Source organism: Lissotriton helveticus, chromosome 1_2 (assembly GCF_964261635.1).
Source record: "Lissotriton helveticus chromosome 1_2, aLisHel1.1, whole genome shotgun sequence".
NCBI lineage: Eukaryota > Metazoa > Chordata > Amphibia > Caudata > Salamandridae > Lissotriton > Lissotriton helveticus.
The window spans coordinates 401,001,280-401,007,239 of NC_136058.1; positions in this window are offsets into that span (position 1 = coordinate 401,001,280).

The following is a 5,960-nucleotide window of genomic DNA, read 5'->3' on the forward strand; positions in this document are numbered from 1 at the left end:
TCCCCTCTAGACCCCTGGACTCACCTCCCCTCTACACCCCTAGACTCACCTCCCCTCTCCCCTCTGGACTTACCTCCTGTCTACAACCCTGGACTCACCTCCCCTCTACACCCCTGGACTCACCTCCCCTCTCCACCCCTGGACTCACCACCCCTCTACACCCCTGGACTCACCACCCCTCTACACCCCTGGACTCACTTCCACTCTACAGCCCTGGGCTCACCGGCTCTCTACACCCCTGGACTCACCTCCCCTCTACACCCAGGGCCCCGAGATGCTGCCTGTTTCTTGTCATATTCGCCTGCCTCACTTAGAAACCTCCGGCAGCCCTCCGGCGCTCTCCCTTCTACAACTTGGGACCGCTTGGGTTCTCTCGGTATCGCAGCCGAATCATCTTCTCCCACACTCACCCACGTTCCAGTGCTGCCCCCTGCTCCGCCTGAAACCCGCATCCGTATATTGTACCTTAACACACGTTCTCTCCCTCAACATCACACTGACATCTTTCTTCTGCTAACTGCCGAAAACCCAGATATTCTGCTGCTCACCGAGACCTGGTTGTCTGACCTGTCCCTTCCTGACATTCTGGCCGCTTTACCCCCTAATTACTATCTGTTGAATGCCAACCGGCCTCACGGTCGCCGTGGCGGCGGGGTTTCAGCAATCATCCGCAAAGACCTACCTTTTATCAAGTCTTCATCACTCTGCCTTCCTGACGTTGATAATCTTGTAATCAGTCTGCCAACCAAAGCTGGTGCACTAACTCTCATCATCCTATACCGCCCCCCCACTCCCATGCCCCTGTTCCCTTCCGCTTTCTGCGAACAGCTCTCTGTCTTAATGACTTCTTCAGCCCGCGTTGCCATATATGGCGACTTCAATTATTGGTTCAAGCATGCCGATGCCGGCCCCCATGCTACCGAATTGTTTGAGGCTCTTCTCAGCCTCAACTTGACGCAGCATGTTACCTCCCCCACCCACATTGGGGGTAACATCCTAGATCACATCTGGACACAGGGGGTGTCGCTCTCTGGTCCGACTATTTCCCCTTGTGTCTGGTCTGATCATTCTCTGATTGAGTCATCTATTCTTATAAAGGGCCTGGTCAGGTCCCCCGCCCGGCGCGGAGGGCTCGCTCGAAATTGGAAGACTCTTGACTCATCAGCCTTCCTCTCCCTACTCGCCAAGACTCAGCCTCCGCTTTCCGACTCCCTAGATGTTAACACCATGGACGCCAACATCTCACATTGGCTCACGACGGCTAGCGATATTTGTGCTCCTCTTTCCCGCTTCTCTCGCTCACACCCCAATAAGTCCCACAAATGGTATAATTCTACCTTAAAACTACAACATCTGGAACTGCGCCGACTGGAGCGTAGATGGCGGCGCAATTATCTCAGCCCAGACAGGGAAGCATACGTTTCCGCGCGCAAAGCCTACAAAGCTACAATCATCTCTACCAAGTCTACTTTCATCTCTAACAGAATTTTAACAGCTCCTAAAAGATCTAAGGAGATCTTTAAAGTCCTTGGCGAATTGACATCGGACGCCAGGACACTCCCGAGCCCGTCTCCTTCCTCAGAATCATGCACCGCCCTCAATGCTTTTTTCATTGACAAAATCACTGCCATTAAAAATTCCATCCCCCTTTCTCTCCCCCCAATCACAGCAGCACCACCCCCTGTCAACACTTCCACTTTTTCTCAGTTCCCCGCGCTTGACTTGGAATCCCTTGCTAAGCTGTCCACTCGCGTGAAATCTGGATCCCCTAAGGACTGTTGCCCCCCTTCTGTGTTCCGTGATATCTGTCACACCCTCCCCCACTGTATTCTTCCTCTACTCAATTCTTCTCTTGATTCGGGCATAGTCCCCAGCTCATTTAAGGAGGCCGTACTGGTGCCCCTCTTAAAAAAGCAAGGTGCTGATCCAGCGACCTTGGCCAATTACCATCCTATATCCCTTCTGCCCTTTCTATCTAAAATCCTGGAGGCTCATGTTACGACTTGCCTCTCGCATTTTATTGAGGAGTCCAACTTCCTGGTGCCCAACCAGGCTGGGTTCCGACCAGCCCATTCCACTGAGGCTGTGATCCTCGCCATGTTGGACAACCTCAGATGCAACGACGACAGAGGGCAACCCCAGGCATTAGTTCTACTCGACTTATCGGCGGCTTTCGACACGGTGGACCATAACATCTTAATCCACCGTGTCGAGACCGCCGGAGTCCATGGGGTCGCTCTGTCCTGGATCAAATCCTTTCTAGAGGAAAGATCCCAGGCAGTCAGTATGGGCCCTTTTCGCGCCACCAGCGTTTCGTCAACTTGCGGGGTCCCTCAAGGATCTTCCCTGTCTCCCCTCCTTTTTAATTTGTACCTTCAACCCCTCCTTCACTCTCTGGGTAAGTGAGATATCACCATGTTTAATTACGCGGATGATTTACAGATTATTTTTCCCCTCACTACCCCTGACGCTGTCAATAACTTCCAGACAGCCTTGACACACATCCAGCATTGGATGAATCAAAACCAACTCAAGCTCAATCCGGGCAAGACTGAGCTCCTCCTTCCGGGGAGAAGTGCCCCTTTCTGGGGCCCTCAGTACTGGCCTACCGAGCTCGGAACACCTCCTTCTCCTGCTGGATGTGTAAAAAGCCTCGGGGTCCTGATCGATTCCGGGCTCTCTCTCAAGGCACAAGTGAGCGCAGTAACATCTTCCTGCATGTTCCAGCTCTACAGGATACGGAAAGTCGCTCACTTCTTGTCGCCTGAAGCCTAGCTGCAAGTCCTAATAGCCCTGGTGATGTCTCGGCTGGACTTTTCCAACTCAATATATTACGGTCTCCCTAAATCTCAGCTAACCAGGCTACAGATCGTTCAAAACCAGGCTGCCCGGATTGTCTTCAAGATTCCTAAATGGCAGTCTGCTCAACCTTTACTACGTCACCTCCACTGGCTACCAGTCAGTGAAAGAATCACTTTCAAGGTTCACTGCCTGGTCTTTAAAGCCCTTACCGGTTCCTCCCCTGCTTTCCTTAAGTCCCTAATCACCCCTTATTGCCCTTCTCGCACTTTGAGGTCTACCCACCTCCAGCTCCTAGTCGTCCCTCGCTTCAAACTCTCCAGATCGGGTGGCCGCAGCTTCTCCTGTTTGGCCCCCAAGCTGTGGAACTCCCTCCCACTCTCACTTAATTCTTCCTGCTCTCTCCTTTCCTTTAGGAAATCCTTGAAAACACTACTCTTTCCTTTCCCTCACTAATCCTCTCCCTCGTCGCTTCCTTTTCTTTCTTTCCTTATATCCGACCAGCGCCAGGAAACTCATGGTGACAGTGCGCTCAAGAAATTCGTTATAACATAACATAACACCCCTGGACTCACCTCCCCTCTACACCCCTGGACTCACCTCCCCTCTAAACCCCTGGACTCACCTCCCTTCTACACCCCTGGACTCACCCCTCCCCTCTACACCCCTGGACTCACCTCCCCTCTACACCCCTGGACTCACCTCCACTCTACACCCCTGGACTCACCTCCACTCTACACCCCTGGACTCACCTCCACTCTACACCCCTGGACTCACCTCCACTCTACACCCATGGACTCACCTCCATTCTACACCCATGGACTCACCTCCCCTCTCCCCTGGACTCACTTCCACTCTACAGCCCTGGACTCACCGGCTCTCTACACCCCTGGACTCACCTCCCCTCTACACCCCTGGACTCACCTCCCCTCTACACCCCTGGACTCACCTCCCCTCTACACCCCTGGACTCACCCCTCCCCTCTACACCCCTGGACTCACCCCTCCCCTCTACACCCCTGGACTCACCTCCACTCTACACCCCTGGACTCCCCTCCCCTCTACACCCCTGGACTCACCTCCACTCCCCTGGACTCACCTCCACTCTACACCCCTGGACTCACCTCCACTCTACACCCATGGACTCACCTCCACTCTACACCCCTGGACTCACCTCCCCTCTACACCCCTCTACTCACCTCCCCTCACCTCCCCTCAACACCCCTGGACTCACCTCCACTCTACACCCCTGGACTCACCTCCCCTCTACACCCCTGGACTCCTCTCTCCTCTCCCCCTACTCTCACCTCCCCTCTCCCCCCTGGACTCACCTCCCCTCTCCCCCCTGGACTCACCTCCCCTCCCCCTCTGGACTCCCCTCCCCTCTACACCCCTGGACTCCCCTCCCCTCTACACCCCTGGACTCCCCTCCCCTCTACACCCCTGGACTCACCACCCCTCTACACCCCTGGACTCCCCTCCCCTCTACACCCCTGGACTCACCTCCCCTCTACACCCCTGGACTCACCTTCCATCTCCCACCCCTGTACTCACCTCCCCTCTACACCCATGGACTCACCTCCCCTCTCCCACCCCTGGACTCACCTCCCCTCTACCACCCCTGGACTCACCTCCCCTCTACACTTCTTCTCCTCCCCTTTTGACTCACCTCTTCTGCTCCCTTTGCACTCACCTTTTCTCCTCCCCTTTGTTCTCCCCTCTTCTCCTCCCCCCTGGACACACCTCTTCTTCTCCCCTTTGGACTCCCCTCTTCTCCTCCCTTTGCACTCACCTCTTCTCCCCTTTTGACTCACCTCTTCTCCCTTTGCGGGAGGCCCGCGGTCCCTGCAGGGGACCCCATAGGAGGGCAAACCCCGTAGTAGGGCGCAGGTAACCGCGGGCCCGCCAGGGGGAGGGACGGGGGGCGGGGTGGGACAAGGGTAGGCCACCCCCCTTTTTTCCAGGACTGATAAGGGGAGCACTTCCGCCCGGGCGCCCTCTTTGCTCTGCCCCCCTTCTCCGACGGTCGTCCCAGGCTGTCCTCGCCAGCCCCAGACACAGGTCCCTAGCCCCTTCTTCCCCCTCACTTCCCCCCCCACGACGCGGACGCGAGGCCCGCAATTTCACCTCCCCTCCCTGCTTTGGCATCTCCCTCGTCGAGCACCGTCGATCGTCGGGATCACAAATTCCCAAAGATCAAACGTCGGGTACGGTAAGATGGACGCTCTCTCGCCTCCCCCCGGACCCTGTCCTTGGGCTAAACCAAGTTGCACAGGGGCTCCGAGGTCGGATGCGATGGGGAGGTGGAGGTGTCCAGGAAGTAAAGTCCACATTTGTAAAGCGCACAATCACCCGTAAGGGTCTCTAGGCGCTGGGGGCCGTCGGGAAGATTAAGCGAGCTATTGCCCAGAGTCACATGGTGCTGGGCTAACCTGCCGCCGGAGCCGGGGATCGAACCGTGGTCCCCAGATTCCAGCGTCAGTCGCCCTGGCCGCGGCGCCACACCTCTACGATGCACGAGAGGCGTGGGAGGCGGTGGCGGGTAGAGCGGACATGTCCTTATGGGCATGACGGGGTTACTGGGAGTGGGGGGGTTTTGGCTTGCTCAGTACAGGGAGGGCCCTTTGTTTAAAAACAAATGTTATCCGGGCACGCCCCTACGTCCCCATCCCGTGTGCAAACGCGGTGCCCATGCCGCATGTACAGAGCTCCGGGCAGGCAGGATGCATAGGCCCGGTGTCATGGCCCGTGTGCGTAGATTCCTCCACACGGGGAGGGGTGATGCTGGTTATCACCGGTCACGGGGACATTGCCGAGGGGGGATGGGAGCTCAGGGCTGCGCTGCCGGTTAGTGAGAAGCCCGGGCCGAGAGCAAGACAGGACATCGCCCTGCCGCATCGTTCACGATCTTTAGGGGCATCTCCAAGGGCCGGGGCAGCCCTTGGATACGCCGAGGCAAGAAAGAAATGCCAATAGCACGAACGGCGTTAAAAGGTGGCGGTAGGCAGCGGGCCCGCATTAGGCCACAGTAGTTGGGTCTTATAGTGGCAGTTTTATGGCCGCCACGAGGCAGGGCCTCTGTAAGACAGAGAAACAGCCTGCATTGTTTGAAGAGGGGGCGAGGCGGCTTGTTTCAATCCGCTTCGGGGCTTTATGGCTGAG